General features: G+C 39.6%; 2 non-coding genes across 2 annotated transcripts; both read left to right on the forward strand.

Annotated features, from left to right (window-relative positions):
* The first annotated feature begins 4,317 nt into the window (after positions 1-4,317).
* On the forward strand, positions 4,318-4,390 carry Trnat-ugu (transfer RNA threonine (anticodon UGU)). Its single transcript has one exon. It is a non-coding gene; the product is annotated as a tRNA-Thr (tRNA).
* Positions 4,391-22,009: 17,619 nt separating this feature from the next.
* On the forward strand, positions 22,010-22,082 carry Trnat-ugu (transfer RNA threonine (anticodon UGU)). The gene has a single exon. It is a non-coding gene; the product is annotated as a tRNA-Thr (tRNA).
* Positions 22,083-22,528: the final 446 nt, after the last annotated feature.

The raw sequence follows: 22,528 nt of genomic DNA on the forward strand, positions 1-22,528 counted from the left end.
TGTGCGGGCTTCGAGTCCTGCTGGCTGCTTATAGAGTGTGCGGGCAACACTTCGCGGACCTTGGTCCCGTCGGGATAGAATCTGGGGGGGGGGGGGCAGTCTTGGGAAAACCAATCCGGTGTAGAATCACAAATCCAGCTTCCCATCCTAATGTAAACGATGGTAATGATTAACCCAACAGGGTTAGTGTGGTGAAATTAAGATCCAACTGACGTAAAGCGCTGAGTTACAAGCAGGTTCGAGTCCTGCTGGCTGTGTACAGTGTACGGGTCCTTAATCCCATCCTGAAGGTAAACCGTGTTAAATGAAACCAACAGGGTTAGTATGTGGTGAAACCAAGATCCAACTCTAAAGCAAGATAAACTCTTATTTGAAATAAAACGTTATTAATATCGCTAAAACTGTACCATTTAATCAATTCTCTTCACTTGATATTAATGTTGTTGAAGCTTTAAACAAGAAAACTAACTAACTCAGTTTATTGAAGCCTTCAACGATAAAATGCATTGCTTAATATTGTCGAAAATGAATTACTGAGCGTTTTTGTTAAAAACAGGGCGGATTTGACGAAAATATGGTCAATATACCAGGTCTAAACCGCATCTGCGGTGCATATCGCATTCAGATTTCACTGGTCACATTTTGGTAGTAAATGTATATCGACAATTTAATGTTGTCCTAATTGCGATCGAAATCCATTTTAAAGAAGACATAAAAATTCATCAGATAGAAAATAATATTCGGGCCACATTCAACAAGATACGACGCTCGATAATCACTAATCATTTTTTTTTTACATTTTTACACTATTCGTTTTAACGCCACGTTACAACCAACCTTTCGGGGAGACCAACTCAAAAAATCAAACGAAATCATTGACCAATCAAATAAATTATAGGGTCAATCCGTATTTTAATATATAGAAAGAATTAGCCTTTCGTTTTTACTGCGAATCAGCAAATATGGTTTCAACAAAAAAAAAGCAGGTTAAACCCGAAAAGACCACGTTACAACGAACAACTGATCTTTCTTAAAATTTTTAAGTAGTGATTGACCCTGAAGTTCATTTAAATGATAGATTTCGCTTGATTTGTTTCGATTTGATCGGTGTCCCTTACAGACCAAACCACCACACCTGCCGGGATCGAAACAGGGGGTTCGAATTAGAAATCAGCAATCGAAGTACAGATATAGTTGGCGATATATATCCGATCGGTTGTCGGATCTACAGATTTTTTTTGGTCTAAATCGAAGTACGTAATTGGAACTGGTTTAAACATGGCTCAAAACGAGAAAAATGTGGCGTTATGGCGGCTAGGAACTTTAAAACGGTTACTGAATCTTACATTCAACGCGCGCTCTTTCAGTTACTTGTTACTTTCTTGGCCATATCTCTGTAAACTAGCCGCCAATAGATTTGTTGCGAAGTTAGACATTTTTCGCGAAATGGATCCTCGGACAAACTGGTGGTTCAAAGAGTTTCCGATTGCGACAACAAGAAACTAGGGTTTGGATTTTGAAAATCGATCGAAAATCGAAGCACGGATAGCTGGATGTTTTAGCATTGGTTCTAGACTGGATATTCATAGTTAGGCTGCAGCTTTAGTAGTGATTTTTGCGCGTGATTTCAAAAATAATACACGACGAGAAATATGTTCACAGTTCGTCTGTAATGTGCGTATTGCTGCATAAAGCCGACAGATTCGAAGCGCATTCAACAACCACGTACAGAAAAAACAGGGAGTGTCAATCTGAAGAGCTTACCAGAGGAGAGAGGCAGGAGTGATATCGTAAACTCGATGTTACATAGAACTGAATCAGTTGACGCGAAGGAGGAAAACTTCAAGTTAATTCTCAAGCGCTCGTGAGATTAATTTACGATGAGAAATTTAACCCTAACCCCGCTACCTCCGCCACGTCCAGTTCCACTGCTGCAGTTTATCCGGGCGTTCGCGCAATTTTTCCGTGATAACGGTGTTTATAGACGCATGGATTTCGCTAAAGCATTGTTCCTGTATCCGCTGGGAAGCGTGTTCAACTTTCTGACAATCATTTTACTGATAAAGTGTCGCAAATATCAGTCGGTTCGTTACACGTTCCCCTATCTCATAACACTAGCGTTTTCGGATCAACTTGTCGTGTTGTTTGGTTTAAGAACATTCGCTGTAACCATCAGGACATTTGTTATCTACGAATTAGGATATTATCCGGAATGTAAGAGTCGGATGGTGTTTGAAAGTAAAGAGGCAAGTGCATTATGTCCATTGATTTACTATTACTGGTATTATTTCTATAGTGTAATAGAACGGAATATTCCGATATGTTACATCGAGAATTTGTTCAATAATCAAGCGATCACTGTGTCTAATTATATCATTGTTGTGATTTCTATCGAGAGATTTGTCTCCGTTCGTTTTCCATTTTTTCACATGAAAAATTTCACCGCAACTAACCGTAGATATGCCCTAATAATTGTGGTCGTTTTTGCAATCATTTTGAACTTAGATCTACCGATATTCAATAGAATTAGGTTAGTAAAAACAATTTATGGTGGCTACGATGTGTTCTCCTGTAGTCATAGTAGTTTTAATTTCGACATCATTGTCGTGATTCGTACATACAGATCTGTTGCGGTATTTATTCGGGATATAGTCCCGGTTTTGATTGTAGTAACGACATCAGTAGCAACTGCTACAATTCGCCGGGGAGGTAAAACACGTATTGGCGCCTCAGTCGGCAACAGTCGTCATAAAACTGAAACCAGTAAAACACTTCTACTAATAGTTCTTGTTTATCTGGTACTAGTAATGCCATACGCTATATGTGAATGTTGGAACAATTTGTTCCATTTGGTGTTCTCGTTATCGATTATGATTAATCGCTTCGTAATCACTCCTACAGAAAACCCCATCATTTTCTTCTTTGTTTTAACGTTGTGGAACACATTATCCAATATGTTAACACTTCCTCGACAGTGCGTTTTCTGCCTGAATTTCTTTATATACGTAACAACGCTGAGAGTTTTCCGACACAAACTTGTCGGTGTTTTCCGCTGTAGTCCGCTTGTCAGTCCCAGTAGCTCAGTGGGTTAAGGCGACGATTCCCTTCAAAAATACTGTTTGTATAAGGACGATTCCGCCTACTGTACGACGGTCGAAACATTGTCCCCGTTTCATATAAGACTGAAGAAATATTTCAATTCAAAAAAACGAGCGCGAAGTAAAAAATGCGGTGAAATTCATCATTTGCCGATCGAAAAATAGAAACTCTACTTACCAAACAATCATTAATTGCCAACAACTTTCAGACTTCCGCGCGCACTTCCTTTTATGGTTTCGGATTCAGTTGATGAGATAATCCCGAGTCTAATTTCCTCAAGTTATGGAGAGTAAACGCGAGCGAACTTTAAACATGTATATTCCGATATGTTAAATCGCTTGTCGTGTGGACTGAACACCGCGGGAACAACATTGAATAACACCGCGTCAAAATTAACTATATTCGAAGTTGAGAACACTGAAATTGTACGCGTGATTCAAGAAGTCGTCAGTTATTTGCAAATTAGCGAAATGAATTTCATATCCCTGAAAACTAGAGATTAACGCGGTTTTGCATGTGACCAGTTTGAAAATAGTTTTTTAAATCGATCTCGGGACCGATGAAATAAATATGAAGCAACTCGTGACACAAATATTTTCTTAAAAGAAACGGCCCAAAAAACAGGGTCCAGTTCGACAGTCATGAGTTAGAGTTAACTCTGAGTTAAATAAAGTCAGTTCATTTTCAATGAGTTAACTCTGAGCCAGGTACTGGATCAAGGACAATATACCCTAACAAAAGGCGGCTAGCAACTTGATTGAAAATGGTTACAAAAACTTATATCCAATGCGCGCTCATTCAAATATTTACTTGGCCATCTCTATCTAAACTGTCCGTACATTTGTTGCGAGGTTCCAGTTTATCGCAAAACGTCATAAACGTTCTAGGAAGGACAGTGTTCTGTGTCGTGGTTCGTGTAGTTGAATGCAGCGGTGAAAGATATATGAGGGACTGGTACAAAGTGACCGGTCACCTGTTTATTGTAATGCGACAAACACGACCGAGCATCTGGCGAAACCCAGTGTGGCGAAAACGCGGCCGATTTCAAACTCGTGAAAACATCTTTAAAAATTGTCAAGATAGGCTCAATATTTCTTGTATATTGATTATGAATCAATTTTCAACCACGTGTGACCGTTATAACGACAGTTGGGGTAACATCAATCACGATGGATCATCCAGATGTTACTCCATGCCTCGTAGCGAACTTGACGACAAGCCTCCAAAGCTCAGGGGTTAGAGCACTGGTCTTGTAAACCTGGGGTCGAGAGTTCAAATCTCTCTGGGGGCATGGCTGCAATTTTTTTCGCGAAATGGATCCTCGGACGCTGGTGATTCAAAAAAAACTAGGGGTTTGATTTGTAAAACCTATCGGAAATCGAAGCACGGACAGTTGGATTGATTGGTTCTGGATATTCAAAGTTAAGCTGCAGCTTTAGTAGTGAATATATATAGTTTAAATTCCTCTCATATTGTCGCATCAAACCACGAAATAGAACATGTTATATGTATATACATATTTCTGCGCGTGATTTCAAAAAAGATTCACGACGAGAAATATGTTCACAGTTCGTCTGTAATTTGCATGTTGCTGCATAAAGCCGACAGATTCGAAGCGCGTTCAACAACCATGTACGGAAAAAACAGGGAGTGTCAATTTAGAGAGCTTACCGGCAGTCTGACGTAAGGGAGTGAGAGAGGGAGGAGAGAGGAAGTAGAGAGTTGGAGAGAGAGAGGGAAAGAGAGAGGAAGGAGAGAGAGATGGCAGAGTGAGGGAGAGATATCGTAAACTCGATGATACGTAGAACTGAATCCGTTGACGCGAAGGAGGAAAACTTCAGGTTATTTCTCAAACGCTCGTGAGATTTATATACGATGAGAAATTTTACGCTGTCGCCGCTACCGCAGCTACTACCGACACGACAGCTACTACCGACACGCAGCTACTACCGACACGGCCGCCACCTTCGCTGCCAATGCCGCAGTTTATCAGGGCTTTCAATAAATTTCTCTACGAAAACAATGTTTTTAGGCGCGTTGATATCGCTGAAGTATTGTTCCTGTATCCGCTGGGAAGCGTGTTCAACTTTCTGACGATCATTTCACTGATAAAGTGTCGCAGATATCAGTCAGTTCGTTACACGTTCCCCTACCTCATAACACTAGCGTTTTCGGATCAACTTGTCGTGTTGTTTGGTTTAAGGAAATTCGCGAACACCATTGTGTCAATCCTAACCCGTGGATTAGGATACTATCCGGAATGTAAAAGTTGGACTCTACTTGGGCGTCAAAAGGGCATCGCATCATGTCCATCGATTTACTATTATTGGCATTATTTCTATCGTGTAATTGAACGGTATACTCCGGTTTGTTACATCGATAATTTGTTCAATAATCAAGCGATCACTGTGTCTAATTATATCATCGTTGTGATTTCTATCGAGAGATTTGTCTCCGTTCGTTTTCCTTTTCTTCACATGCAACATTTCACAGGAACTCGACGTAGATTTGCCGTAATAATTGTAGTCGCTTTTGCCGTCATTTTAAACTTGGATTTACCGATATTTAATCGAATTAGGTTATCAAAGATTGGCTTATACTTATGTAGTTATAATAATCCCGACAACACTCTCATGGTTCGTACACACAGATCTGTTGCGGTATTTATTCGGGATATAGTCCCGGCTTTAATTGTATTAACAACATCAGTGGCAACTGCTAGAATTCGCCGGGGAGGTAAAACACGTATTGGCGCCTCAGTCGGCAACAGTCGTCATAAAACTGAAACCAGTAAAACACTTCTACTAATAGTTCTTGTTTATCTGGTACTAGTAATGCCATACGCTATATGTGACTGTACGGACAAGTTGGCCATTTTGGTGTCCTCGTTAGCGCGTCGAATAAATGGCTTCAAAATCACTTTTAGAGAAACCCCCATCATTTTCTTCTTTGTTAGGATACTGTGGAATATATTAGCCCGGATATTAACGTTTCCTCGACAGTGCGTTTTCTGCGTGAATTTCTTTATATACGTAACAACGCTGAGAGTTTTCCGACACAAACTTGTCGGTGTTTTCCGCTGCAACTGTCGCCGAACGGTTCCGCGTCAGTCCCAGTAGCTCAGTGGGGTAAGGCGAGATGCATTCACTATCAGTATTGAGCGGCATCGGGTTCGAGTTCTGCTGCCTGCTTATAGCGTGTGCGGGCTTCGAGTCCTGCTGGCTGCTTATAGAGTGTGCGGGCAACACTTCGCAGACCTTGGTCCGGTCGGGATAGAATCTCGGGGGGGGGGGGGGGCAGACTTGGGAAAACCAATCCGGTGTTGAATCACAAATCCAGCTTCCCATCCTAATGTAAACGATGGTAATAATTAACCCAACAGGGTTAGTGTGGTGAAATTAAGATCCAACTGACGTAAAGCGCTGAGGTACAAGCAGGTTCTAGTCCTGCTGGCTGTGTACAGTGTACGGGTCCTTAATCCCATCCTGAAGGAAAACCGTGTTAAATGAACCCAACAGGGTTAGTATGTGGTGAAACCAAGATCCAACTCTAAAGCAAGATGAACTCTTATTTGAAATAAAACTTTATTAATATCACTAAAACTGTACCATTTAATCAATTCTCTTCACTTGATATTAATGTTGTTGAAACTTTAAACAAGAAAACTAACTAACTCAGTTTATTGAAGCCTTGAACGATAAAATGCATTGCTTAATATTGTCGAAAATGAATTACTGAGCGTTTTTGTTAAAAACAGGGCGGATTTGACGAAAATATGGTCAATATACCAGGTCTAAACCGCATCTGCGGTGCATATCGCATTCAGATTTCAATGGTCACATTTAGGTAGTGAATTTATATCGACAATTTAATGTTGTCCTAATTGCGATCGAAATTCATTTTAAAGAAGACATAGAAATTCATCAGATAGAAAATAATATTCGGGCCACATTCAGCAAGATACGACGCTCGATAATCACTAATCATTTTTTTTTTACATTTTTACACTATTCGTTTTAACGCCACGTTACAACCAACCTTTCGGGGAGACCAACTCAAAAAATCAAACGAAATCATCGACCAATCAAATAAATTATAGGGTCAATCCGTATTTTAATATATAGAAAGAATTAGCCTTTCGTTTTTACTTCGAATCAGCAAATATGGTTTCAACAAAAAAAAACAGGTTAAACCCGAAAAGACCACGTTACAACGAACAACTGATCTTTCTTAAAATTTTTAAGTAGTGACCACGAGTTCTACTGTAGTCATTACAGTAATATTGACAACACTGTCATGGTTCAAATATACAGATCTGTTGCGGTATTTATTCGGGATATAGTCCCGGCTTTGATTGTAGTAACAACATCAGTGGCAACTGCTAGAATTCGCCGGGGAGGTAAAACACGTATTGGCGCCTCAGTCGGCAACAGTCGTCATAAAACTGAAACCAGTAAAACACTCCTACTAATACTTCTTGTTTATCTGGTACTAGTTCTACCATACGCTATATGTGACTGTACGGACAAGTTGGCCAGTTTGGTGTCCTCGTTAGTGCAGAAAATTAATGGCTTCAAAATCACTTTTAGAACAACCCCCATCATTTTCTTCTTTGTTAGGATGCTGTGGAATATATTAGCCCGGATATTAACGCTTCCTCGACAGTGCGTTTTCTGCGTGAATTTCTTTATATACGTAACAACGCTGAAAGTTTTCCGACACAAACTTGTCGGTGTTTTCCGCTGTAACTGTCGCCGAACGGTTCCGAGTCAGTCCCAGTAGTCAGTGGGATAAGGCGAGATGCATTCACTATCAGTGTTGAGCGGTATCGGGTTCGAGTCCTGCTGCCTGCTTATAGTGTGTGCGGGCTTCGAGTCCTGCTGGCTGCTTATAGAGTGTGCGGGCAACACTTCGCGGACCTTGGTCCCGTCGGAATAGAATCTCGGGGGGGGGGGGCAGTCTTGGGAAAACCAATCCGGTGTTGAATCACAAATCCAGCTTCCCATCCTAATGTAAACGATAGTAATAATTAACCCAACAGGGTTAGTGTGGTGAAATTAAGATCCAACTGACGTAAAGCGCTGAGTTACAAGCAGGTTCTAGTCCTGCTGGCTGTGTACAGTGTACGGGGCCTTAATCCCATCCTGAAGGTAAACCGTGTTAAATGAACCCAACAGGGTTAGTATGTGGTGAAACCAAGATCCAACTCTAAAGCAAGATAAACTCTTATTTGAAATAAAACGTTATTAATATCGCTAAAACTGTACCATTTAATCAATTCTCTTCACTTGATATTAATGTTGTTGAAGCTTTAAACAAGAAAACTAACTAGCTCAGTTTATTGAAGCCTTGAACGATAAAATGCATTGCTTAATATTGTCGAAAATGAATTACTGAGCGTTTTTGTTAAAAACAGGGCGGATTTGACGAAAATATGGTCAATATACCAGGTCTAAACCGCATCTGCGGTGCATATCGCATTCAGATTTCGATGGTCACATTTAGGTAGTGAATTTATATCGACAATTCAATGTTGTCCTAATTGCGATCGAAATTCATTTTAAAGAAGACATAAAAATTCATCAGATAGAAAATAATATTCGGGCCACATTCAACAAGATACGACGCTCGATAATCACTAATCATTTTTTTTTTTACATTTTTACACTATTCGTTTTAACGCCACGTTACAACCAACCTTTCGGGGAGACCAACTCAAAAAAATCAAACGAAATCATCGACCAATCAAATAAATTATAGGGTCAATCCGTATTTTAATATATAGAAAGAATTAGCCTTTCGTTTTTACTGCGAATCAGCAAATATGGTTTCAACAAAACAAAAACAAGTTAAACCCGAAAAGACCACGTTACAACGAACAACTGATCTTTCTTAAAATTTTTAAGTAGTGATTGACCCTGAAGTTCATTTAATTGATAGATTTCGCTTGATTTGTTTCGATTTGATCGGTGTCCCTTACAGACCCACCCACGACACCTGCCGGGAACGAAACAGGGGGTTCGAATTAGAAATCAGCAATCGAAGTACAGATATAGTTGGCGATATATATCCGATCGGTTGTCGGATTTACAGAATTTTTTCGTTTAAATCGGAGTTCGTAATTGGAACTGGTTTAAACATGGCTCAAAACGAGAAAAATGTGGCGTTATGGCGGCTAGAAACTTTAAAACGGTTACTGAATCTTACATTCAACGCGCGCTCTTTCAGTTACTTTTTACTTTCTTGGTCATATCTCTGTAAACTAGCTGTCAATAAATTTGTTGCGAAGTTAGACATTTTTCGCGAAATGGATCCTCGGACACACTGGTGATTCAAAGAGTTTCCGATTGCGACAACAAGAAACTAGGGTTTGGATTTTGAAAATCGATCGGAAATCGAAGCACGGATAGCTGGACGTTTTAGCATTGGTTCTGGATATTCAAAGTTATGCTGCAGCTTTAGTAGTGAATATATATAGTTTAAATTCCTTTCATATTGTCGCATCAAACCACGAAATAGAACATGTTATATGTATATACATATTTCTGCGCGTGATTTCAAAAATAATACACGACGAGAAATATGTTCACAGTTCGTCTGTAATTTGCATGTTGCTGCATAAAGCCGACAGATTCGAAGCGCGTTCGACAACCATGTACGGAAAAAAACAGGGAGTGTCAATCTAAAGAGCTTACCGGCAGTCTGACGTGAGGGAATGAGAGAGGGAGGAGAGATATTGTAAACTCGATGCTACGTAGAACTGAATCAGTTGACGCGAAGGAGGAAAACAAGTGATTTCTCAAACGCGATGAGAAACTTTACGCTACCGACGCGGCCGCCACCTCCGACACCGCCGCCGTTTATCATGGCTTTCGTATATTTTCTCAACGAATACAATGTTGTATGGCGCGTTAAAAACGCTGAAGTATTGTTCCTGTATCCGCTGGGAAGCGTGTTCAACTTTCTGACGATCATTTTACTGATAAAGTGTCGCAGATTTCAGTCAGTTCGTTACACGTTCCCCTATCTCATAACTATAGCGTTTTCGGATCAACTTGTCGTATTGTTTGGTTTAAGATCATTCGCCGACACCATCGTGTTATCCATTACCCGTGGATTAGGATACTATCCGGAATGCAAGAGTTGGACTCTACTTGGGCGTCAAAAGGGCATCGCATCATGTCCATCGATTTACTATTATTGGCATTATTTCTATCGTGTAATTGAACGGAATACTCCGGTTTGTTACATCGATAATTTGTTCAATAATCAAGCGATCACTGTGTCTAATTATATCATTGTTGTGATTTCTATTGAGAGATTTGTCTCCGTTCGTTTTCCTTTTTTTCACATGCAACATTTCACAGAAACTCGCCGTAGATTCGCCATCCTAATTGTGATCGTTTTTGCGACCGTTTTGAACTTGGATCTGCCGATAATATATCGAATTAGGTTAATAAAAAGGAATGATGGTGGCTTCTATGAGTTCTACTGTAGTTATAATGATCCTGACATTATTTTAACGGTTCAAACATACAGATCTGTTGCGGTATTTATTCGGGATATAGTCCCGGCTTTCATTGTAGTAACAACATCAGTGGCAACTGCTAGAATTCGCCGGGGAGGTAAAACACGTATTGGCGCCTCAGTCGGCAACAGTCGTCATAAAACTGAAACCAGTAAAACACTTCTACTAATAGTTCTTGTTTATCTGGTACTAGTAATGCCATACGCTATATGTGACTGTACGAACAAGTTGGGCAGTTTGGTGTCCTTGTTAGTGCAGAGAATTAATGGCTCCAAAACCAATCGTAGAGAAACCCCCATCATTCGATTCTTTGTTAGGATGCTGTGGAATATATTAGCCCGGATATTAACGTTTCCTCGACAGTGCGTTTTCAGCGTGAATTTCTTTATATACGTAACAACACAGAGAGTTTTCCGACGCAAACTTGTCGGTGTTTTCCGCTGCACCTGTCGGCGAACGGTTCCGAGTCAGTCCCAGTAGTCAGTGGGATAAGGCGAGATGCATTCACTATCAGTGTTGAACGGCATCGGGTTCGAGTCCTACTGCCTGCTTATAGCGTGTGCGGGCTTCGAGTCCTGCTGGCTGCTCATAGAGTGTGCGGGCAACACTTCGCAGACCTTGGTCCCGTCGGGATAGAATCTCGGGGGGGGGGGGGCAGTCTTGGGAAAACCAATCCGGTGTTGAATCACAAATCAAGCTTCCCATCCTAATGTAAACGATGGTAATAATTAACCCAACAGGGTTAGTGTCGTGAAATTAAGATCCAACTGACGTAAAGCGCTGAGTTACAAGCAGGTTCTAGTCCTGCTGGCTGTGTACAGTGTACGGGGCCTTAATCCCATCCTGAAGGTAAACCGTGTTAAATGAACCCAACAGGGTTAGTATGTGGTGAAACCAAGATCCAACTCTAAAGCAAGACAAACACTAATTTGAAATAAAACGTTATCAATATCACTAAAACTGTACCATTTAATCAATTCTCTTCACTTGATATTAATGTTGTTGAAGCTTTAAACAAGAAAACTAACTAACTCAGTTTATTGAAGCCTTAAACGATAAAATGCATTGCTTTATATTGTCGATAATGAATAACTGAGCGTTTGTGTTAAAACAGGGGGATTAAACGAATATGATACCAGGACTCAACTACATCGGCGGTGCATGTCGTATTCAGATTTCACACTGGTTGCATTTTGGTAGTAAATTTATATCGAATATTCAATTCAATGTTGTCCTAATTGCGATCGAAATTCATCTTAAAGAGAACATAAAAATTCATCAGAAAGACAATAAGATTCGGGCCATATTAAATAAGATACGACACTCGACCTTCACTAATCTTTTTTTTTACATTTTTACACTATTCGTTTTAACGCCACGTTAAAACCACCAACCTTTCGAGGAGACCAACTCAAACAAAAACAAACAAACGAAATCGACCGATCAAGTTATAGGGTCAATCCGTATTTTCAGATGAAGAAAATTCTAACCTATCGTTTTTTACTGCGAATTAAGAAAATATCGTTTCAATAAAAAAAACCAGGTTAAACCCGAAAAGACCACGTTACAACGAACAACTGATCTTTCTTAAAATCTTAAAGTAGTGATGAACCCTGATGTTCATTTAATTAGGTAGATTTCACTTGATTTGTTTCGATTTGATCAGTGTCCCTTACAGACCCACCCACGACAACTGCCGGGAACGAAACAGGGGGTTCGAATTAGAAATCAGCAAAGCAATCGAAGTGCAGATATAGTTGGCGATATATATCCGATCGGTTGTCGGATTTACAGATTTTTTTCGTTTAAATCGGAGTTCGTAATTGGAACTGGTTTAAACATGGCTCAAAACGAGAAAAAATGTGGCGTCATGGCGGCTAGAAACTTTAAAACGGTTACTAAATCTTACATTCAACGAGCGCTCTTTCAGTTACTTTTTACTTACTTGGCCATATCTCTGTAAACTAACTGTCGATAAATTTGTAGCGAAGGTAGACATTTTTCGCGAAATGGATCCTCGGACACACTGGTGGTTCAAAGAGTTTTCGATTGCGACAACAAGAAACTAAGGTTTGGATTTTGAAAATCGATCGGAAATCGAAGCACGGATAGCTGGACGTTTTAGCATCGGTTCTGGATATTCAAAGTTATGCTGCAGCTTTAGTAGTGAATATATATAGTTTAAATTCCTTTCATATTGTCGCATCAAACCACGAAATAGAACATGTTATATGTATATACATATTTCTGCGCGTGATTTCAAAAATAATACACGACGAGAAATATGTTCACAGTTCGTCTGTAATTTGCATGTTGCTGCATAAAGCCGACAGATTCGAAGCGCGTTCAACAACCATGTACGGAAAAAACAGGGAGTGTCAATCTAAAGAGCTTACCGGCAGTCTGACGTGAGGGAATGAGAGAGGGAGGAGAGATATTGTAAACTCGATGTTACGTAGAACTGAATCCGTTGACGCAAAGGAAGAAAACTTCAAGTTATTTCTCAAACGCTCGTGAGAGATTTATATACGATGAGAAATTTTACGCTGCAGCCGCTACCGCAGCTACTACCGACACGACAGCTACTACCGACACGACAGCTACTACCGACACGGCAACCACCTTCGCTGCCGCCGCCGTTTATCAGGGCTTTCGATAAATTTCTCAACGAATACAATGTTTTAATACGCGTTGATATCGCCGAAGTATTGTTCCTGTATCCGTTAGGAAGCGTGTTCAACTTTCTGACAATCATTTTACTGATAAAGTGTCGCAGATATCAGTCAGTTCGTTACACGTTCCCCTATCTCATAACACTAGCGTTTTCGGATCAACTTGTCGTGTTGTTTGGTTTAAGATCATTCGCTCACACCATTGTGTTAAACATAACCCGTGGATTAGGATACTATCCGGAATGTAAAAGTTGGACACTACTTTTGCGTCAAAAGGGCGTCGCATCATGTCCATCGATTTACTATTATTGGCATTATTTCTATCGTGTAATTGAACGGTATACTCCGGTTTGTTACATCGATAATTTGTTCAAAAATCAAGCGATCACTGTGTCTAATTATATCATTGTTGTGATTTCTATCGAGAGATTTGTCTCCGTTCGTTTTCCTTTTTTTCACATGCAACATTTCACAGAAACACGACGTAGATTCGCCGTAATAATTGTAGTCGCTTTTGCCTTCATTTTAAACTTGGATTTACCGATGTTTAATCGAATTAGGTTATCAAAGATTGGCTTATACTTATGTAGGTATAATAATCCCGACAACACTCTCATGGTTCAAACATACAGATCTGTTGCGGTATTTATTCGGGATATAGTCCCGGCTTTGATTGTAGTAATAACATCAGTGGCAACTGCTAGAATTCGCCGGGGAGGTAAAACACGTATTGGCGCCTCAGTCGGCAACAGTCGTCATAAAACTGAAACCAGTAAAACACTTCTACTAATAGTTCTTGTTTATCTGTTACTAGTAATGCCATACGCTATATGTGACTGTACGAACAAGTTGAGCAGTTTGGTGTCCTCGTTAGTGTATAGAATTAATGGCTTTGAAATCACTTTTAGAACAACCCCGATCATTTTCTTCTTTGTTAGGATGCTGTGGGATATATTAGCCCAGATATTAACGCTTCCTCGACAGTGCGTTTTCTGCGTGAATTTCTTTATATACGTAACAACGCTGAGAGTTTTTCGACGCAAACTTGTCGGTGTTTTCCGCTGTAACTGTCGCCGAACGATTCTGAGTCAGTCCCGCGGTAGCTCAGCGGGATAAGGCGACGATTCCCTTAAAAAGTCCTAAGCTTTGTTCGTATATGGACGATTCCACACTCTGTAGGAAGGTCGAAACATTGTCTCTGTTTCATTACAAGTTAGAAGAAATATTTCCATTTAAAAAGCGAGCGTGAAGTAAAAAATGCAGTGAAAACAACATTTGCCGGTCAAAAATGGTTGCGCTTTAAAACAAACAGAAATCCTACTTACCAAACAATGATTATTGCCAACGACCTTCAGACTTCTGTGCGCACTTCCTTTTATGGTTTCCAGATTCAGTTGATGAGATAATCCCGAGTCTAATTTCCTCAAGTTATGGATGGAAAACGTTAGCGAACTTTAAAAATGTATATTCCGATAAGGTAACTCGCTTGTCGTGTGGACTGAAGACCGCGGGAACAACATTGAATAACACCGCGTCAAAATAACTATATTCGAAATTGAGAACACTGAAATTGTAGGCGTGATTCAAGAAGTCGTCAGTTGTTTTCAATCGCTCTCATGTCGCGTAGTTGCAAATTAGCGAAATGAATTTCATCTCCCTGAAAACTAGACATTAACGCGATTTTGAATGCGACCAGTTTGAAAATAGTTTTAAAAATCGATCTCGGGACCTATGAAATATAAATAAACACGTGGTACAAATATTTTCTCAAAAGAAACGGCACAACAAACAGGGTCTTGTTCGACAGTCATGAGTAAGAGTTAACTCTGAGTTAAAATCAGTTCATTTTCAATGAGTTAACTCTGAGTCAGGTACTGAATCCAGGACAGAAGTACCCTAACAAAATGGCGGCTAGTAATTGGTTACTAAAACTTATATCCAATGCGCGCTCATTCAAATACTTTTTCCTTACTTGGCTATCTCTATCTAAACTGTCTGTACATTTGTTGCGAGCGTCAATTTTATTTCAAAACACCATATTATACGTTTTAGGAAGGACAGTGTTCTGTGTCGTGGTTCGTGTAGTTGAATGCAGCGGTGAAGGATATATGAGGGACTGGTACAAAGTGACCGGTCACCTGTTTATTGTAATAATGCGACAAACACGACCGAGCATCTGGCGAAACGTCCAGTGTGGCGAAAACGCGGCCGATTTTAAAAATCGCGAAAACATCTCTAAAAATTGTCAAGTCAGATTATCGAATCAAATAAACAAAGTTCTACAAGATTATTCTCAATATTTCAGGTATATTGATTATAAATCAATTTTCAACCACGTGTGACCGTTATAACGACAGTTGGGATAACATCAATCACGACAGATCATTCAGATGTCACCCGATGCCTCGAAGCGAAATTGATGACAAGCCTCCATAGCTGAGGGGTTAGAGTACTGGTCTTGTAAACCGGGGGTCGAGAGTTTAAATCTCTCTGTGGGAATTTGTTTAGACTGGTGGTTCAAAGAGTTGTCGATTGCGGGAATGAACGCTAGGGGTCGACTGTGAACGCTAGGGGTCGACTGTGAACGCTAGGGGTCGACTGTGAAAATCGAAGTGCGTATAGCGAGAAGCTATACGTATAAAGTGATGATGTAGGTTTAATGGTGAATATATATATGTATATATATATATATATATATATATATATATATATATATATATATATATATATATATATATATATATATATATATATATATATATATATATATATATATATATATATATATATATATATATATATATATATATATATATATATATATATATATATATATATATACAACATATAGTTAAATTCCTCTCATATTGTCGCATGTATATACATATATCTGCGTGTGATTTAAAAAACAAAATACACGACGAGAAATATGTTCACCGTTCGTCTGTAATTTGCATGTTGCTGCATAAAGCCGACAGATTCGAAGTGCATTTAACTACCATGTACGGGAAAAACAGGGAGTGTCAATCTAAAGAGCTTATCGGTGGAGAGATATCGTAAACTCGATGCTACGTAGAACTGAATCAGTTGATGCGAAGGAGGAAAACAAGTTATTTCTCAAACGCGATGAGAAACTTTACGCTACCGACGCGGCCGCCACATCCGCCACGGCCACAATCGCCGCCGTTTATCAGGGCTTTCGTACATTTTCTCAACGAATACAATGTTGTATGGCGCGTTAAAATCGCTGAAGTATTATTAATATATCCACTGGGAAGCGTGTTTAACTTTCTGACGATCATTTTACTGATAGTGTGTCGCAGATTTCAGTCAGTTCGTTACACAATCCCCTATCTCATAACTCTCGCGTTTTCGGATCAACTTGTCGTATTGTTTGGTTTACGATCATTTGCTCACATCATCGTGTTAACCATAACAGATGGATTAGGATATCATCCGGATTGTAAAAGTTGGACTCTATTTGGGCGTCAAAAGGGCGTCGCATCATGTCCATCGATTTACTATTATTGGCATTATTTCTATCGAGTAATTGAACGGTATACTCCAGTTTGTTACATCGATAATTTGTTCAATAATCAAGCGATCACTGTGTCTAATTATATCATTGTTGTGATTTCTATCGAGAGATTTGTCTCCGTTCGTTTTCCTTTTTTTCACATGCAACATTTCACAGTAACTCGCCGCAGATTCGCCATCATAATTGTGATCGTTTTTGCGACCGTTTTGAACTTGGATCTGCCGATACTATATCGGATTAGGTTAATAAAAAGGAATGATGGTGGCTTCTATGAGTTCTACTGTAGTTATAATGATCCTGACATTATTTTAATGAAACAAACATACAGATCTGTCGCGGTATTTATTCGGGATATAGTCCCGGCTTTGATTGTAGTAATAACATCAGTGGCAACTGCTAGAATTCGCCGGGGAGGTAAAACACGTATTGGCGCCTCAGTCGGCAACAGTCGTCATAAAACTGAAACCAGTAAAACACTTCTACTAATAGTTCTTGTTTATCTGGTACTAGTAATGCCATACGCTATATGTGACTGTACGGACAAGTTGGCCAGTTTGGTGTCCTTGTTAGTGCAGAGAATTAATGGCTCCAAAACCAATCGTAGAGAAACCCCCATCATTCGATTCTTTGTTAGGATGCTGTGGAATATATTAGCCCGGATATTAACGCTTCCTCGACAGTGCGTTTTCTGCGTGAATTTCTTTATATACGTAACAACGCTGAAAGTTTTCCGACACAAACTTGTCGGTGTTTTCCGCTGTAACTGTCGCCGAACGATTCCGAGTCAGTCCCATTTGTCAGTGGGATAAGGCGAGATGCATTCACTATCAGTGTTGAGCGGTATCGGGTTCGAGTCCTGCTGCCTGCTTATAGCGTGTGCGGGCTTCGAGTCCTGCTGGCTGCTTATTGTGTGCGGGCAACACTTCGCAGACCTTGGTCCCGTCGGGTTATAATCCCGTGGGGTAAGCATTGGGAAAACTAATTCAGTGCTGAGTTACAAGCTGGTTCTAGTCCTGCTGGCTGTGTACAGTGTACGGGGCCTTAATCCCATCCTGAAGGTGAAACCATGATAAATGGATAACCCAACAGGGTTAGTATGTTGTGAAACCAAGATCCAACTGACGTAAAGCAAGATAAACTCTCATTACAAATCAAACGTTATTAATATCACTAAAACTGTACCATTTAATCGATTCTCTTCACTTGATATCAATGTTGTTGAAGCTTTAAACAAGAAAACTAACTAACTCAGTTTATTGAAGCCTTGAACGATAAAATACATTGCTTTATATTGTCGAAAATGAATAACTGAACGTTTGTGTTAAAACAGGGGGATTAAACGAAAATGATACCAGGACTCAACTACATCGGCGGTGCATGTCGTATTCAGATTTCACACTGGTTGCATTTTGGTAGTAAATTTATATCGAATATTCAATTCAATGTTGTCCTTATTGCGATCGAAATTCATCTTAAAGAGAACATAAAAATTCATCAGAAAGACAATAAGATTCGGGCCATATTAAAAAAGATACGACACTCGATATTCACTAATCTTTTTTTTACATTTTTACACTATTCGTTTTAACGCTGCGTTAAAACCAAACTTTCGGCGAGACCAACTCAAAAAAAAAAATCAAACCAAATCGACCAATCAAAAAAATTATAGGGTCAATCCGTAATTTCAGATAAAGAAAATTCTAACCTATCGTTTTTTACTGCGAATTAAGCAAATATGGTTTCAATAAAAAAAAACAGGTTAAACCCGAAAAGACCACGTTACAACGAACAACTGATCTTTCTTAAAATCTTAAAGCAGTCATTGACCCTGAAGTTCATTTAATAGGTAGATTTCGCTTAATTTGTTTCGATTTGATCAGTGTCCCTTACAGACCCATCCACCACACCTGCCGGGATCGAAACAAGGGGTTCGAATTAGCAATCGAAGTACAGATATAGTTGGCGATATATATCCGATCGGTTGTCGGATTTACAGAATTTTTTCGTTTAAATCGAAGTACGTAATTGGAACTGGTTTACATGGCTCAAAACGAGAAAAATGTGGCGTTATGGCGGCTAGAAACTTTAAAACGGTTACTAAATCTTACATTCAACGAGCGCTCTTTCAGTTACTTGTTACTTACTTGGCCATATCTCTGTAAACTAGCTGTCAATAAATTTGTTGCGAAGTTAGACATTTTTGCGCGAAATGGATCCTCGGACACATTGGTGGTTCAAAGAGTTTTCGATTGCGACAACGAGAAACTAGGGTTTCGATTTTGAAAATCGATCGGAAACCGAAGCACGGATAGCTGGATGTTTTAGCATTGGTTCTGGATATTCAAAGTTATGCCGCGGCTTTAGTAGTGAATACATATAGTTTGAGTTCATCTCATATTGTCGCATCAAACCACGAAATAGAATATGCATACATGTTACATGTATATACATATTTCTGCGCGTGATTTCAAAAATAATACACGACGAGAAATATGTTCACAGTTCGTCTGTAATTTTCATGTTGCTGCATAAAGCCGACAGATTCGTAGCGCGTTCAGCAACCATGTACGGAAAAAACCGGGAGTGTCAATCTAAAGAGCTTACCGGAGGAGAGAGTGAGGAGAGATATCGTAAACTCGATGTTACATAGAACTGAATCAGTTTGTGCGAAGGGGAAAACTTCAAGTTATTTCTCAAACGCTCGTGAGATTAATTTACGATGAGAAATCTAACCCTAACACCGCTACCCCCACCACGTCCGCTTCCACCGCCACAGTTTATCCGGGCGTTCGCGCAATTCCTCCGTGATTACGATGTTTATAGACGCATGGATTTCGCTGAAGTATTGTTCCTGTATCCGCTGGGAAGCGTGTTCAACTTTCTGACAATCATTTTACTGATAAAGTGTCGCAGATTTCAGTCGGTTCGCTACACGTTTCCCTATCTCATAACTATAGCGTTTACGGATCAACTTGTCGTGTTGTTTGGTTTAAGAACATTCGCTGACACCATTATGATAATTGTTATCGACGAATTAGGATATTATCCGGAATGTAAGAGTTGGATGGTGTTTGAAAGTAAAGAGGCAAGTGCATTATGTCCTTCGATTTACTATTACTGGTACTATTTCTATAGTGTAATAGAACGGAATATTCCGATATGTTTCATCGAGAATTTGTTCAATAATCAAGCGATCACTGTGTCTAATAATATCATCGTTGTGATTTCTATCGAGAGATTTGTCTCCGTTCGTTTTCCTTTTTTTCACATGCAACATTTTACCGTTACTCGACGTAGATTCGCCGTAATAATTGTAGTCGTGTTTGCTACTATTTTACACATAGATTTACCGATATCACCGATACAATGTCATTGTTAAAACATACAGATCTGTTGCGGTATTTATTCGGGATATAGTCCCGGCTTTGATTGTAGTAATAACATCAGTGGCAACTGCTAGAATTCGCCGGGGAGGTAAAACACGTATTGACGCCTCAGTCGGCAACAGTTGTCATAAAACTGAAACCAGTAAAACACTTCTACTAATTGTTCTTGTTTATCTGGTACTAGTAATACCATACGCTATATGTGACTGTACGAACAAGTTAAGTAATTTGGTGAACTCGTTAGTGCATAGAATTAATGGCTTCAGAATCACTGAACAACGAACCCCCACCATTCACTTTTATACAGTAATGCTGTGGCCATTCTTTACGCAGATATTAACGATTCCTCGACAGTGCGTTTTCTGTGTGAATTTCTTTATATACGTAACAACGCTGAAAGTTTTCCGACACAAACTTGTCAGTTTTTTCCGCTGTAACTGTCGCCGAACGATTCTGAGTCAGTCCCGCGGTAGCTCAGTGGGATAAGGCGACGATTCCCTTAAAAAGTCCTAAGCTTTGTTCGTATATGGACGATTCCACACTCTGTAGGAAGGTCGAAACATTGTCTCTGTTTCGTTACAAGTTAGAAGAAAGATTTCCATTTAAAAAGCGAGCGTGAAGTAAAAAATGCAGTGAAAACAACATTTGCATTTCAAAAATGGTTGCGCTTTAAAACAAACAGAAATCCTACTTACCAAACAATGATTATTGCCAACGACCTTCAGACTTCTGTGCGCACTTCCTTTTATGGTTTCCGGATTCAGTTGATGAGATAATCCCGAGTCTAATTTCCTCAAGTTATGGATGGAAAACGTTAGCGAACTTTAGAAATGTATATTCCGATAAGGTAAATCGCTTGTCGTGTGGACTGAACACCGCGAGAACAACATTGAATAAAACCGCGTCAAAATAACTATATTCGAAGTTGAGAACACTGAAATTGTACGCGTGATTCAAGAAGTCGTCAGTTGTTTTCAATCGCTCTCATGTCGCGTAGTTGCAAATTAGCGAAATGAATTTCATCTCCCTGAAAACTAGACATTAACGCGATTTTGAATGTGACCAGTTTGAAAATAGTTTTAAAAATCGATCTCGGGACCTATGAAATATAAAGAAACACGTGGTACAAATATTTTCTCAAAAGAAACGGCACAACAAACAGGGTCTTGTTCGACAGTCATGAGTTAGAGTTAACTCTGAGTTAAAATCAGTTCATTTCCAATGAGTTAACTCTGAGTCAGGTACTGAATCCAGGACAAAAGTACCCTAACAAAATGGCGGCTAGTAATTGGTTACTAAAACTTATATCCAATGCGCGCTCATTCAAATACTTATTCCTTACTTGGCCATCTCTATCTAAACTGTCTATACATTTGTTGCGAGGTTCCAGTTTATCGCAAAACGTCATAAACGTTCTAGGAAGGACAGTGTTCTGTGTCGTGGTTCGTGTAGTTGAATGCAGCGGTGAAAGATATATGAGGGACTGGTACAAAGTGACCGGTCACCTGTTTATTGTAATGCGACAAACACGACCGAGCATCTGGCGAAACCCAGTGTGGCGAAAACGCGGCCGATTTCAAAAATTGCGAAAACATCTCTTAAATTGTCAAGTCAGATTGTCGAATCTAATAAGCAAAGTTCTACAAGATAGGCTCAATGTTTCTGGTATATTGATTATAAATCAATTTTCAACCACGTGTGACCGTTATAACCACAGTTGGGGTAATATCAATCACGACAGATCATCCAGATGTGACACGATGCCCCGAAGCAAACTTGACGACAAGCCTCCATAGCTCAGGGGTTAGAGCACTGGTCTTGTAAACCAGGGGTCGAGAGTTCAAATCTCTCTGGGGGCATGGCAGCAAATTTTTTCGCGAAATGATGGATCCTCGGACACTGGTGATTCAATGAAATGTAGGGGTTTGATTTGAAAAGTCGATCGGAAATCGAAGCACGGACAGTTGGATGGATTGGTTCTGGAAATTCTGGAAGTTATGCTGTAGCTTTAGTGGTGAATATATATCTACAACAACATAGTTAAATTCCTCTCATATTGACGCATCAAACCACCAAATAGAACATGTTATATGTATATACATATTTATGCGTGTGATTTCAAAAATAATACACGACGAGAAATATGTTCACAGTTCGTCTGTAATTTGCATGTTGCTGCATAAAGCCGACAGATTCGAAGCACGTTCAACAACCATGTATGGAAAAAGATAGTGAGTGTCAATTTAGAGAGCTTACCGGCAGTCTGACGTAAGGGAGTGAGAGAGGGAGGAGAGAGGGAGTAGAG

This window comes from Tubulanus polymorphus, chromosome 9 (genome assembly GCF_964204645.1).
Source record: "Tubulanus polymorphus chromosome 9, tnTubPoly1.2, whole genome shotgun sequence".
Lineage (NCBI taxonomy): Eukaryota > Metazoa > Nemertea > Palaeonemertea > Tubulaniformes > Tubulanidae > Tubulanus > Tubulanus polymorphus.